This window comes from Biomphalaria glabrata, chromosome 3 (genome assembly GCF_947242115.1).
Source record: "Biomphalaria glabrata chromosome 3, xgBioGlab47.1, whole genome shotgun sequence".
Taxonomy (NCBI): domain Eukaryota; kingdom Metazoa; phylum Mollusca; class Gastropoda; family Planorbidae; genus Biomphalaria; species Biomphalaria glabrata.
The window spans coordinates 43969420-43985494 of NC_074713.1; positions in this window are offsets into that span (position 1 = coordinate 43969420).

Consider the following 16075-nt stretch of genomic DNA (forward strand, 5'->3'; position numbering starts at 1 on the left):
GTATATATAAGAAAGAGAGTAGAATGTATATATAAGAAAGAGAGAGTAGAATGTATATATAAGAAAGAGAGAGTAGAATGTATATATAAGAAAGAGAGTAGAATGTATATATAAGAAAGAGAGAGTAAAATGTATATATAAGAAAGAGAGAGTAGAATGTATATATAAGAAAGAGAGAGTAGAATGTATATATAAGAAAGAGAGAGTAGAATGTATATATAAGAAAGAGAGTAGAATGTATATATAAGAAAGAGAGAGTAGAATGTATATATAAGAAAGAGAGAGTAGAATGTATATATAAGAAAGAGAGAGTAGAATGTATATATAAGAAAAAGAGAGTAGAATGTATATATAAAAAAGAGAGAGTAGAATGTATATATAAGAAAGAGAGAGTAGAATATATATATATATAAGAAAGAGAGAGTAGAATGTATATATAAGAAAGAGAGAGTAGAATGTATATATAAGAAAGAGAGAGTAGAATGTATATATAAGAAAGAGAGTAGAATGTATATATAAGAAAGAGAGAGTAGAATGTATATATAAGAAAGAGAGAGTAGAATGTATATATAAGAAAGAGAGTAGAATGTATATATAAGAAAGAGAGAGTAGAATGTATATATAAGAAAGAGAGAGTAGAATGTATATATAAGAAAGAGAGAAGAATGTATATATAAGAAAGAGAGAGTAGAATGTATATATAAGAAAGAGAGAGTAGAATGTATATATAAGAAAGAGAGAGTAGAATGTATATATAAGAAAGAGAGTAGAATGTATATATAAGAAAGAGAGAGTAGAATGTATATATAAGAAAGAGAGAGTAGAATGTATATATAAGAAAGAGAGAGTAGAATGTATATATAAGAAAAAGAGAGTAGAATGTATATATAAAAAAGAGAGAGTAGAATGTATATATAAGAAAGAGAGAGTAGAATATATATATATAAGAAAGAGAGAGTAGAATGTATATATAAGAAAGAGAGAGTAGAATGTATATATAAGAAAGAGAGAGTAGAATGTATATATAAGAAAGAGAGTAGAATGTATATATAAGAAAGAGAGAGTAGAATGTATATATAAGAAAGAGAGAGTAGAATGTATATATAAGAAAGAGAGTAGAATGTATATATAAGAAAGAGAGAGTAGAATGTATATATAAGAAAGAGAGAGTAGAATGTATATATAAGAAAGAGAGAGTAGAATGTATATATAAGAAAGAGAGAGTAGAATGTATATATAAGAAAGAGAGAGTAGAATGTATATATAAGAAAGAGAGAGTAGAATGTATATATAAGAAAGAGAGAGTAGAATGTATATATAAGAAAGAGAGTAGAATGTATATATAAGAAAGAGAGAGTAGAATGTATATATAAGAAAGAGAGAGTAGAATGTATATATAAGAAAGAGAGTAAAATGTATATATAAGAAAGAGAGAGTAGAATGTATATATAAGAAAGAGAGAGTAGAATGTATATATAAGAAAGAGAGTAGAATGTATATATAAGAAAGAGAGAGTAGAATGTTATATATAAGAAAGAGAGAGTAGAATTTATATATAAGAAAGAGAGTAGAATGTATATATAAGAAAGAGAGAGTAGAATGTATATAAAAGAAAGAGAGTAGAATGTATATATAAGAAAGAGAGTAGAATGTATATATAAGAAAGAGAGTAGAATGTATATATAAGAAAGAGAGAGTAGAATGTATATATAAGAAAGAGAGTAGAATGTATATATAAGAAAGAGAGTAGAATGTATATATAAGAAAGAGAGAGTAGAATGTATATATAAGAAAGAGAGTAGAATGTATATATAAGAAAGAGAGAGTAGAATGTATATATAAGAAAGAGAGTAGAATGTATATATAAGAAAGAGAGTAGAATGTATATATAAGAAAGAGAGTAGAATGTATATATAAGAAAGAGAGAGTAGAATGTATATATAAGAAAGAGAGAGTAGAATGTATATATAAGAAAGAGAGTAGAATGTATATATAAGAAAGAGAGAGTAGAATGTATATATAAGAAAGAGAGTAGAATGTATATATAAGAAAGAGAGTAGAATGTATATATAAGAAAGAGAGTAGAATGTATATATAAGAAAGAGAGAGTAGAATGTATATATAAGAAAGAGAGAGTAGAATGTATATATAAGAAAGAGAGTAGATTGTATATATAAGAAAGAGAGAGTAGAATGTATATATAAGAAAGAGAGAGTAGAATGTATATATAAGAAAGAGAGTAGAATGTATATATAAGAAAGAGAGAGTAGAATGTATATATAAGAAAGAGAGAGTTGAATGTATATATAAGAAAGAGAGAGTAGAATGTATATATAAGAAAGAGAGAGTAGAATGTATATATAAGAAAGAGAGAGTTGAATGTATATATAAGAAAGAGAGAGTAGAATGTATATATAAGAAAGACAGAGTAGAATGTATATATAAGAAAGAGAGTAGAATGTATATATAAGAAAGAGAGAGTAGAACGTATATATAAGAAATAGAGAGTAGAATGTATATATAAGAAAGAGAGAGTAGAATGTATATATAAGAAAGAGAGAGTAGAATGTATATATAAGAAAGAGAGAGTAGAATGTATATATAAGAAAGAGAGAGTAGAATGTATATATAAGAAAGAGAGAGTAGAATGTATATATAAGAAAGAGAGAGTAGAATATATATATAAGAAAGAGAGAGTAGAATGTATATATAAGAAAGAGAGAGTAGAATGTATATATAAGAAAGAGAGTAGAATGTATATATAAGAAAGAGAGAGTAGAATGTATATATAAGAAAGAGAGAGTAGAATGTATATATAAGAAAGAGAGTAGAATGTATATATAAGAAAGAGAGAGTAGAATGTATATATAAGAAAGAGAGTAGAATGTATATTTAAGAAAGAGAGTAGAATGTATATATAAGAAAGAGAGTAGAATGTATATATAAGAAAGAGAGAGTAGAATGTATATATAAGAAAGAGAGAGTAGAATGTATATATAAGAAAGAGAGAGTAGAATGTATATATAAGAAAGAGAGTAGAATGTATATATAAGAAAGAGAGAGTAGAATGTATATATAAGAAAGAGAGAGTAGAATGTATATATAAGAAAGAGAGAGTAGAATGTATATATAAGAAAGAGAGAGTAGAATGTATATATAAGAAAGAGAGTAGAATGTATATATAAGAAAGAGAGAGTAGAATGTATATATAAGAAAGAGAGAGTAGAATGTATATATAAGAAAGAGAGAGTAGAATGTATATATAAGAAAGAGAGAGTAGAATATATATATAAGAAAGAGAGAGTAGAATGTATATATAAGAAAGAGAGAGTAGAATGTATATATAAGAAAGAGAGAGTAGAATGTATATATAAGAAAGAGAGTAGAATGTATATATAAGAAAGAGAGAGTAGAATGTATATATAAGAAAGAGAGAGTAGAATGTATATATAAGAAAGAGAGTAGAATGTATATATAAGAAAGAGAGAGTAGAATGTATATATAAGAAAGAGAGAGTAGAATGTATATATAAGAAAGAGAGAGTAGAATGTATATATAAGAAAGAGAGAGTAGAATGTATATATAAGAAAGAGAGAGGGGTGGGGGAGAGACCAAGTTTTTCTATATTTTATTTCCATAAAGTGAACCGCCTAAACCGAACCCAGCGAAAGTATGTATGTGTGTATTTAGTTTTTGTATGTATGTATATATGTGTGTATTTATGTATGTGTTTTTGTATGTATGTATATAAGAACAAAGACATTCCGTCTTCTCTGTTTGTTTTAATTAATACTTGAATCTTGGTCAATGTTTTTCTTACTGGCAATAAATGGAATGACACTGCGTCTACCTGCTTTCCCAGGGCCATTAATGTCATTGAAACATTCAAAGTCAACTCACACTTACGGTCACGTCCTGTTGTAGCAACGACATTTAAGTTGTAAGTTTATTGTTCAGAGTTTGAACAAGTTGTCTCTCTTGCTTTTATCCTGACCTCCCCAGCTCTTTCTCCAGGCTACATAATCTAGCATGATCTAGGTTAACTAAGGTGGAACATAATTTATTTACTTATTATTATCATTATTATGTTAGAAACGAATGAGTATTTATTCTCTGGCGCTGCCAGGGTCGAGTTTCGTAAAGAAATAAAAATCATCTTAGTCCCTTTAACAGTTTCTTATTAGTAATTTTCTGGTGATGTGGCAGGTCTGCAGCAGTATCGCCATCTGACAGCATCAATGATCTTCCTAGGAATGTTAAGGGCCTTGAAGGTATCTGTGAGGTCAGCTGTTATTATCTCCTCGGTTGATATGACAATGGTGTATATTGTTATTTTGGATAATTTCATAAAAGCTTAATCTACAAGCCTAGGTTCCCATATTTTCTTTGTTTTTCTATCTCAGTTTTTCTTAAATTATGAGACAGTGGTATGATGCCAATAATGGTAGCGGTTTTTTCTTTTTTATCAATGAACAGCTTATCAGGGCGATTAAAATCTACCGTTTTGTCGGTCAAAATAGGCCTATCCCAGTACAGCAGATGTTCAGTAGACTCGAGAACCTCTTGTGGCCAGTATTTATAACAAGGAGGAGTATCCTTAGCGATCAAATTGTGTGTCAAAGCCAAGTGTTGGTGTGTTAAAATTGCAACTTCGTTATGGCGACCTAGGTAGGCTGATTCTGTTATTGCTGAGCATTCTGCCATAATATTTTCAATCGACTCACCCACATTTTCACATTTTTGGCATTTGTCAACAGCATTGAGTTTTAGGATATGCTTCTCGTAATTTTGTATCCTAATTACTGTGTCCTGTACTGCTGTAATTAAACCTTCTGTTTCAGGTTAGAGAATACCAGCTTTGAGAGATATTATTATTGTTATGTGAAAAAATTAACTTATATCATTCTGTGGAACTACAGGGTTAAGCTTTGTTAAAGAGAAACAAAATTCATTGTCATGGGCGTAGCCAGAATTTTTTTCGTGGAGGGTTTTGAGGGATGAGCTCACCCAACAGGATCCGAGTATTTGAAACTACAAAAAATGAATACCCTGAGGTATCTATGGACATTATACTGCTACTCTTCTATTTAAAAAAAATTGTAAGTCAAAGATCAAATCTGCTATTCACTGCACTTTATTAATGATGTCCAGCGACTAGAAGAAAGTAGTAACTATATATTTGTTTTAGTTTATTATTGGAGGGGGGAGGTTAACCTCAAAACCCCTCTTGGCTGCACTCGAATTTGCTAAATGTATTTTTTTTTTTTTTTTTTTATTGGAGAGGTTTTAACTTCAAAACTCTCTTGGCTACGCTCATAGATTATGTCCCGTATTTAAAAACAAAAAAAAAAAGCATATTCTGAGGTATCTACAGTGCATTCTCCTGCTACATTTCTAATTAAAAGAAATTGTAAGTAAAAAAAAACCCAATCTACTTTTCACTGAGCTTTCTTAATGGAGCCCATCGACTGGTACACATTGCTGGCTCTATTTTTGCTGTAGTTTTTAATCGGAGGAGGAAAGCGTAACCACAAAATCCATTTTGACTACACTCATGAAATGTTGTATTTGTAGCTTTGCTTTTCCTTTTGTAGGAAAGGGTGATTGAAATCAAAAGCCATCCTTGCTACGCTTATGAAATTTGGTGAGTGTAGTTTGGCTTAGATTTTCTATCAAAAAGGGATGTTTTATCGTCAAAACTATAGGTTTGGAGGTTTAAAGGCTCAAAACCATCTTGATTTGGTTTTAATAATCACCCCACGGCTAATTCGTAGAATTAGATGACTTTATTTCGCTTTAGTTTAACATTGAAGAGGGTGTTTTTAATTTCAAAACTCTCTGTTGAGGGAGAGGTTAAACTCGAAAACCCCAATGAAAGAGGTTTTAAACTGAAAACCCTCTCAAGGGAGGTTTTAAACTCAAAAGCTCCTTGGCTAAGCTCATAGAATTTGGTGACTGTAGGGAATCTTTAACGTCAAAAAACTCTTGTACATGGTGACTTTTGGTCCCTTTATTTTTTTTGTTTTCTTTTATTGAAGAGGGGGTTTTAACTTCAAAAACCCAATGGAGGGGATTTTAAACTCAAAACTCCCTTGGCTGCGCAGGGGCACGTTATGGTTTAACATTCAAATATCTACTACAATAAACAAAATTAAAGAAAAAACAGTCACAATATTCCACCTTCTGCGGGTAGGGGAATTTTATTTAGGGTTGGGGATTAAACCCCAAAACCTCACTGGCTACAACCATGTCTATTGTAGTCCCTTTATTAATTAAATAATTAAGTAAATTAAAATGTGAACAAAATTTGTTAAGAGTCCTCTTAAGGGTGTTCATTGAGAAATGCTGTGGTGTTTCAGCAGTAGTATCAACATCTGATAGGTCATGAGCATCTTCCTATGAATGTTAAGGATCACAAAGGTATTAGCGATGTCAATTGTCACCACCTCTTGGCTGATATTAAAAATAGTATAACTTTAATTGACTCCTTTACAGAGCTGACTGGCAATATGGACTTTCTGGCAAATGCCTGGTGGGCAGCCACTAAATGGCAGAAAATGATAAGAACATTAAGACTTCATATTCTCTTAAAAAATTAACCGTGGAGCGTCGAGCTTGGCCCTCACTTTACATTCTATAATAGTATAAATACTGTGACTCGTGTGAGCTTCAATTCCAGATACAAACTACGCTATCTACAATCCCCTTAAGGACATTTCAGATCCGAAAACAACTACTGCCTTAGACATTCGTACACAAGAGAGAGAGAGAGAGAGAGAGAGAAAGAGAGAACTTTAATTGACCTACGCAGACTACAGTGTTGTCTGCATTGGGTGTAGATCACAGCTAGGACTGATTGTCATTTGAAATACTGTAATCCTCCCTATCTTCGGACTCGAAGACAAATACTTATTTAAGAAGGCCCACCTTTCTGATACTTCTATAGAATTGGAGTTATTGTGGACTTACTAGGATAAATACATAACGACGCCCTATGTTTTAAGGTTCTATCATGAACAGAATTCTACAGTTAAACTGACGAAAGTTACACATTTTAACTCACCATATATCACAGCAGTCTATTAACATAGAGTCCGCAGCCAAATAGGAAAATAAAAGTTTTCAAACGTTGCCCCATCCCCCCCTAAAAAAAAACCCCACCAACAACAACAATTTATTACTTAAAACATGACAGTAAAACTACAATATTTTATTTAAAGAACAGGCGCCATATGTTAAATATGCTGCCATCGGTGCGAAACAGATATAGATGCCCCAATGCTGGCGTCGCCTAAATTTCTTTAACATGCTTCAAAGAATATTGAAAAATGTTGAAGCAAGCACACAAACCTGATTCATGTCATTATCTATTGAACTCATCTCACTTGTTGCTCTTATAGTGAAAAATTTCGTATGAATTCTAAATTTTCCGAAACAAAGCCTTTCTTAAAAAAATTATGTTAAATTCATGTGGAATTACTTAAATCTATCGCCATATTTGACTATTCTGTTTTAAAACGTCATGGAAAGGATAGGGGGCGGTAGAGTGAAAATTATTAATCCTCGCTTCTTTTTATAACTTCTGCTTATGATTGCATTTGGCATTGAAGAATAAGGGGTGGGGCGACTCGATATAAGAATTTAATTTATAGCATTTATAAATTATATTACTTCCAATTTTTTTATTATTTTGTAATTTCTTAACTAAAATACAAAAAGAAAAAGCATTTGTAAAATGTTAAATGTTTGTAAAATGTTTTACATGTTTCGGATGTTCCTTCAGAGTTGAAGATAATTACTTCCTAGTCCGAACCTCCCGCAGGACGACGGGGGATGGGAGCGGGCAGGGTTTGAACCCGGGACCATCGATAAATCTGAACGACAGTCCAGCGTGCAAACCGCAAGACCAGGCAGCCATTGTTTGTACAATGGGCGAAGGAAGATTGCATGCATCGCCTCTCCCCCCCTGGGACAACCCTTTTTTTTTAATTTTATATTTACTAATAATAAAATTTCAGATTAGAGTGTGGTGCGACATAATATACAAATGGCTTCAATAACAATATGGAGCTTATAGTATATAGATATTCAACTAGTTTTGATCACAAAATACGATTTCTCCATAGAAACAGGACCACCCCCCCCACTTAGAGGGATAGAGTTGGGAGGAAAGTAGATGCAATTGCCCCCCTTACCCACCAAATCGGCCAAGATACCAGAAGGGGGGAGACAAAATATAAAAATTATATAGCAATTCAACTAATTTTGTTAACAAACTATGATTTCTCCATAAAAGTAGGACCCCCCCCCCTTAAAATGGTTTAGGTGGGAAGGGCAGTAGAGTTATTCGCCCCACCCCACCCAATCGGCCAACAGGCGAACGACATAATATAAAGATTGGTTAAAATATCAATAACAAGTTTTAAGTAAAAATGAATAGCCTGGATTTTAAAAGCTAGAACTTTTGAACTATATCTATATTCTCGATTTAGACTGTTAGATCTAAATCTAGTTATAGATCTAAATCGTCTAATTCTAAATGTATATCTATATAGTCTAATTCAATATATCCTTTTGAATATAGGTATAGGTGCTATTGATTTTAGAGGAGGAGGTGGGCCAAACAATGAGCTAATCGAAGGCTAGAATTGTAAATCACTGTTGATTGATAGGTGTCGCGTAGTATAGACAAGTGTCTATTTCTTTCTCCTAACTCTGTTTTTTTTATTTCCTCTACTGGTAGTACGTGTACGGGGCGAGAGTGTCTTGTATTTTTTTTGTTTTGAATTGTTTTGCTACGTCACAAAGTCCGGTGACATCTATCGGTCATTCTTTGTCATGAGGCAGTTCACCCTCTAGTTTGGTTGTAGCGGAAGGTGTGTTGGCTCGTAAAACGTTATTTGTCTGTACCAGTTTCTCGGACTTATTATTCAGTTGGATTTTTGGGACCCCTGTTTAGGGTGAGTTATTCGTTTGTGATATCTATTATTGTATGTTGTATGAGGTTGTCACTATTTCTATTTTTAGTGTAGAAGTTGAGAGTATTGTGTTTATTTCGTTTATAGGGTGCCAGTGTTGGAGTTGTGGGCGTTGCTTGCCGTCTCAGAAATACATATTGCAGTTTTTTTCATTGTCATTGTCAAACTTTACTATTACCAAGGTTGGCAGTGTTGTGACGCCAGTCGGTCAGAGTCTGGTGGACCATAAAGCCAGGGTGACAAGTTAATAGCCGTAGCAAAGGTGCTTAAATTAATTATTGTATAATATCTTTATATATATACCTATTATATATATATATATATATATATATATATCTAATATATATATATATATTGTCTATTTGTCATCCTCATTGTACATACACATATATGTTTCATACAATTAAATTCATTTATTTTTGTTGTTATTTAAACTATTCACCTAGTTGTTTACTGTATGTACGACTGTGTGTGAGTGATGTTCTTGTCAGGTTGAACCCCGGGACCTTAACAGTATACAGCTAGTTAAAAACGCAAATAAATCCTAAACCTGAAAAGACTTATAAAAGGGGGACGGCTATAACTCTATAGCATGTCGTAATGGAGCTAAATTTAGAAGTGTATGTCATTTAATACTCATGTCTGGCAATAAAATTCCCTTGTTATAAGTTTGTTTTAATAAGTTTGCAGGCATTTTATCAAATTAAAAAATTTTTACATCCTAGAAATAAGCTCATGCGGGCTGGCAGAGGAACTCGGGACCATGGGCGTAGATATCGACATTCACGGCTGGGAAGCAATAGCTCTAGTTCACTTTTCAAGGCGTGAAGCTGTGAGTCTCGGCGTCTCAAGATATGAAGCAAGAAGAGTGGCCAGGGCGAAAGAGCGCCGAACCAACAAAAAGCTGAGAGAAGAAGAGGGAGGAGGGGAGTTTTAAACTCAAAACCCCCCTTGGATTGGCTACGCTCATAGATTTTGTACTTTGTATTTTGCTTTTTTGTTTTTTATATTGAAGAGGTATTTTTAAGCATTCAATCCCGCTGAAAAGGGGGTAGGGGGAAACTCAAACCCGTAGCATTTTGAAGTGTGTAATTTGTTTTTTTATATAGAAGATTTGTTTTCTAGCTTCAAACCCTGTCGAAAAGGGGTTAAAACTCAAAACATTTTTGGCTACGCTCATAGCATTTTGACTAATTTGCTTTTTTTAATATTGAAGAGGGTTTAAATTCAAAACCCCTTTTGGCTACGCTCATAGCAATTTTTAGTGTGTAATTTTTTTTTTTTATATTGAAGATATTTTTATAGCTTCAAACCCTGCTGAAGGGGGGTTTAAACTCAAAACCCATTTGGCTACGCTCATATAATTATGTGTGTGTCATTTGCTTGTTTATATTGAAGAAGTATTTTTTAGCTGGAAACCCCGATGCAGGGGGTTTTAAACACAAAAACCTCTTTTGACTAAGCTGATAGAATCTGGTGACAGATGAATGCATAGTCTTATATTGAAGAGGGGATTTATCGTTAATTTATTTCGGAGGGGGGTTTCAAATCAAAATCTTACTTATCTATGCTCTTGGAATATGAAGATTGCAGTTTGCATTTTTTTGTTGTTTTGTTTTGTTTTATATAAGAGGTGGATTTAACTGCAAAACCACCTGGTAGAGGATTTTAAACTCAAAACCCCCTGGGCTGCACTGGGGCAAGTGATGGTTTAGTATTAAAATCTCACCTAAATCTGTTAGATTTACGTAAAACTATAACAACACTTATAAACTTCAATAAAATTGAAGCAACTTTTTATTTACTGTTGTCACATAATTACGCTAATACGCTATGTTGGCTCTATACCTTGCTATAGTCTCCAGTCAAATTTATAATTTTTATTTTTTATTTGAAAAACTATAATGGTCAAACTAGAGTTTTCCCCCTTGTGACCAACGAGCTAGTAATACTTGCTTCAGCGATTTATATCAACTGTTAAATTTCTGAAAAAAATCTTAGAGCCATTTTTTTTAGCTCAGTTGTACCGGTTCTTTAATCCAGGTTTGTTGTTGGTTCAATGAAGATGTTACTTGAATAGAGGCATTGTAAAAAGGGTGTACTTAATGTTTCTTAAGTTAATAAAGTATAATTTGTCGTTAATGTATTAATTAACACCACAAAATATTTAACTGCAACGCTTCAGCATCCCACTATAATAAAAACTAACATCCACTATCAGTAGCAAGCGCTTGACACCAGGACTAGACTAATAAGGCTTGTCTTCGATTCAAAAGATTAATGAGGAATGCGACATTCCCCTGGCTACGCAGCCCCAGCTGAAACCTAAAAATTTTGCCACATCCACGACAAGCTTAACCATCGTCCGCCGATGGACGTTTTAGATTTACTTTTCGCCGTCTACGTGTGTATTCGGCAACGGATTTTCTTTTGGTCTCAAATGTGTATTCCGCGGCCTTTGTAAGTGACCTCCAGCTGTCACGTTCTGAAGCCGCCTGCAACCATGCGCTCTCTTCTATGTCAGTTAAAGCAGGTTAGAGCCTTAGCTGGTTGTTAAAGCGTTTCCGTGGGGTACCTCTGTTACGTCGACCACATTTTAGCTAAAAAAAAAACTTCTTTGGGCATATATTCGTTCCTCATACGGCAGCGGTTCTCAACCTTTTAAGCTTGGCGACCCCTTTTTACAATCCACCACTCTGCCGCAGTCCCCCAGACACACATACAGCAATAGAAGAATAGACAATCACAATCCATATTTTCGATGGTCTTAGGCCACCCCTAGCAAATGTCAATCGACCCCAAGGGGGTCGCAATCCACAGATTGAGAACCCCTGCCAGACGGGATACTTGCCCTAACTCTCAGACCATAAGAAGTCCCTCTATACTGTCCATAACGGCGTTCGCAAGGACATCGCTGTTTGTAGTGCTGTCTTGCCCCTGTATGTCCATGGTGGAGCGCAAGCATCTTTGGTGAAAGCGTTCAAGTAGTCTTAGTTGTTTTATATATACTACCCATGTCTCAGAGCCATATAGAAGGGTTGAGAGAACCACTGCCTGCTACACATTGAATTGTTTGTAGGAACACACATGTACTCACAATACTACCCAGACTGCACTTTACCTATGAGAGCTTTACATTTCTCGGATCAAGCTGAAATCTTGCACAGTTATTTTACCTGACAACACAAGATTCTATTTAAAAAAAATGAACCAAATAACTGTTGGTATTTAAATATTTTGTTTGTTATCTATAACAAGAGAAATAAATTATACTAGACTGAAGTGGCGGTATAAGCTGAATTAGTCCCCTTAATAGTTCGCCGCTTCCAACAATATATAACTCTACAATCTTTTCTACAATCTTCTCTACAATCTTCTCTATGTAACATACTAGCAGAGTGTAAAGCACTTCGGCCAGAGGAGGCGTGAGCGTCGAGTTTGAATTCATTTCCTACCCTTTTTTTTTCATTTTTGTAAATGATTTTAAAAACCAATTACGATAAAATCGACCCAGACCGCCCTTTCTTTCTCCCCAACCCCCATGTTCTCAACTGGTCCAGAGAAGTGATTGGATCATGACGTAGTGAGAAAGCTCAAAGCATGAAATAGCGCTAATCAAAAACAAATTGATATAAAATATTATTACTCTCACAGATGTATTTGTTGTTGTTGGTCTAGCTCTATTACACATTGAATTATGACTGATCCAAACTAATTGGTACAATTGCACTTCATGCTCTATTTATAAGACATGCATGTAACCGTCTCCTGCCAGATATCATATTTTAAAATCCTGCCCTATCCTGTTCCTGCAAGATATCAACAAGTACTATCCGATGCAACCCAAATGAACACTACTTCATTATTCTAATTAACAGAATCAACGCATAGACTAATCCCCCACATGACTTTTAAATTACGCAATATTAGAATCCCAGGTAGAAGGAGATTATCGATCTGTTTTACACTAATCTTTGCAACCACTTTAAGAAATAAAATAAAAAATAATGATTTTTAATGAGCCTATCTGAAAAGACATAAACTATGTTTCATCTTGTCTAAATAATGTCTCACAAATCTAAATCGACATTCAGTCGCCACTTCCCTTCGATGGCGAATGTCTGTGTGGGAAAAGATTTCTCCTTTGGTAGCATTATCTCGGAATGTAAATCATGGGATCCCTCTCAGCCATCACTACTCAGCCATCACTACTCAGCCATCACTACTCAGCCATCATTACTCAGCCATGTTTAGCCTCTTTTGAACCCTCCAAGTCTCGCATCGTAGGTGGCCATTAGGATAATTACTGTATTGAGGAGGTATCTACGGATGGACGGCAAGATTCTGGCATGGCACAAAAAGCCCCAAGTACCTCGGGGTTATCTTCGATCAGAAACTGACCTTGTGCTACCATATCCAGCATGTACGCGAAACAGCCTCCGAGAGGCTGAACATCGTAAAAAAGCTAGCTAGAACGAAATCGAAATGGGGAGCGAAGGCGGGTGTGCTGAGATCACTGTACATCGGTGCAGTTCGATCTCATATGGATTACAGTCTACCTGTTCAGGTCTGGGCGTCGCAAACGTCTCATGTTCAGAATCAAGCCATCAGACTATTCTGTGGTACGCTTCGCTTAAAGCCAATTGTCGCCTTCGAAATTATGGCTAATGTGCCGCCGTTGAAGTTGCGCAGAGAGCGCACCGTCCTGTTAGCTCACGATAGATATAGGCGGCTGGAGGAGGAATGTCCGCTCAGAAGTCTGGTCGACAAGTGGGATGGCAAGAGCGTTTCGAAAACCGGCCCTGCTTCATGCATGTGGCGCGTGAACTGGTTAAAGAGATGAGTCTACCGGTGGAGCGGGCTGCTCTTTCTCTGTCCAGTTCCTCCCCCCCCCCCCTTGACAAAGCTTTCGGCATGCCGACGGTCCAGAAGAGCCTACTTGACCCAGAGGCGACAAAGCGATGCGATCCTACACGGCTACTACAAGCAGCCAGAGAGACTATCGCTTCGTATCCGGCTGGAAGTGTCCATTATCTACAAGAACGGTTCTGTGCAGACGCTCGAGGGCACTGCGAGTGCTGGGTATGGGGCGGTAGTTCGACTCTCTGGCAATCCAGAAAGTGTGGAGCTGAGTGGACCCTGCTATGGGAAAAACAGCACGAAAGCTGAGCTGGAACCAATGCTCGTAGCATTTGAGTGGGTAGCAGAAAGAGTCGGCCCCCGTGGACGTGTTCAATGTCACCGATTCGATCTCTGCCCTCGATGCCCTTAAAGAACAGCATGCAGGTGTCGGGAAGGTAGAAGCGTTCCTCGCAGTGGGGAGCGCCTTCTAAAGTTCAATGCAAATAGTTTTATACAATGGTTGCCATCCCATTGTGGTCTGGTAAGTCATCAGAGGGCTGACTTTTTAGCGAAGTCCGCGGCGGCAACGTGCACCATAGATAATACGATCCCTAGCTGACACCCGTCTGTTGGCACTTGGTACGACAGCTGGGACACTTCCGATAAAGGCCAAGTGCTACACAGGCAGATGAGTAGACCAGACCGAAAGGATAGGAGCTCTGCCGTGCGGAACAGGCAGTCCTAGTCCAGTTCCGAGTCGGGCACAGTTTAATAGGCGTGTACTTTGGAAGGTGGAAGGAGAACCACGACACACGGTGCCGCCATTGCCTCGAAGACGACGAGACAATTGAGCAGATTCTTTATGAATGCCGAGCTCTGCATAGGGGACGTGTGGCAAAAGGTTTGTCCTTGTACGGAGATAAGGCGACTTTACAACTCACTGCTAGCTTCCTCTTCCGTGCTCTAAGGGAGTAATACTCAGCATGGTTCGTTACTAATGTAATTTCTGATTCGGTAGTTTAATCTCAAGGCTAATTAATTTGTTTGTTCAGATAGGCCGTACCTTTTGAAAGACGGCTCCCGCTTTCCAAAACGACATGAAATGTCGTGATATATACATTTTCATCGCTTGTGACAACGCTGCCAAAAAAGTTTAACACCCAGAGCTTACTGCACTGGGTGTGACAGACCCTAGTGACGCCATTACATGTGATCAGATACGGAAATACTTAGAGAAGGAAATAGTGGATATGGTTAAAGGAGTCATACATTTACGACTTTTTTGTTTGGTGACGAAAAAGAGACTTCGACTATTATATTTTCGTTGGTGAAAAGAGCATATTAAGGCAAAATAACTCCGCAGTTTTAGTGAAGCGCTTAAAACGCCGGGGACGTGGCGTGGACACTGAGCAGCAGTATGCTGGAAGTACACAGTGTGTTTTATGTGTCACGAATACAAATCTGCACATTTAAGTTCCAGTGCCTGAACTGTCATACTGGCTAAGAGGCATATAATCTAAGGAGTGCCCTGTGTGTGAACAGAAAATTGCAGTGATATAATACAAGGTAAGAATGGATATACTTTCAGCCAGGCAAAAACAATCGATTTGCCTAAACTCTTCTCAGCAACTCTTAGCGATCTAGAATATATAACATGTAGGTCAGTATATTATAGATATACATAATATATAGACTTGTGACCAAACAACGACCAACTACCTTTACTTTTCCCCTACTGATGATTAGAGATTCACAGGCGCCCAAGCATCTCGAAATTAAAAATCCATGTCTTCACCAGGATTGGAACCCAGAACCCTCAACTCAGAAGCCAAAGTGCAGGGGCGGACTGGCTATATGGACAAACGGGCAAAAGCCCTGTGGGCCGGTACCAAAGGGGCCGGTCTGGTAGCGACCAAAGAAAAAAAATCAATGCAGACAACTTAAAAAAAAAGTGACAGCAGCATGACACAAAGGCCGAACATGTTTTCTTGTTGTTTTTTTTTTAAATTATTATTACGATTAATTTTGTTTGAAATTCAACAAGAATATAATTTTAAGAATTACACTATACACTGTACGTATTATCATTTGTAAAACGTTTGACCGTACTTTCTGCTATGCACGAGCGGCATGGCCTTCAACACTACTTTGATGTCTTCGAGACTGTGTTTGGCCTGATCATTTTGCTGGTTGGCATGGGCCTTTGACGGCACTCCCATTTTTGTTTTGCTCCTTCCCTGAACCGTTTTTGATGT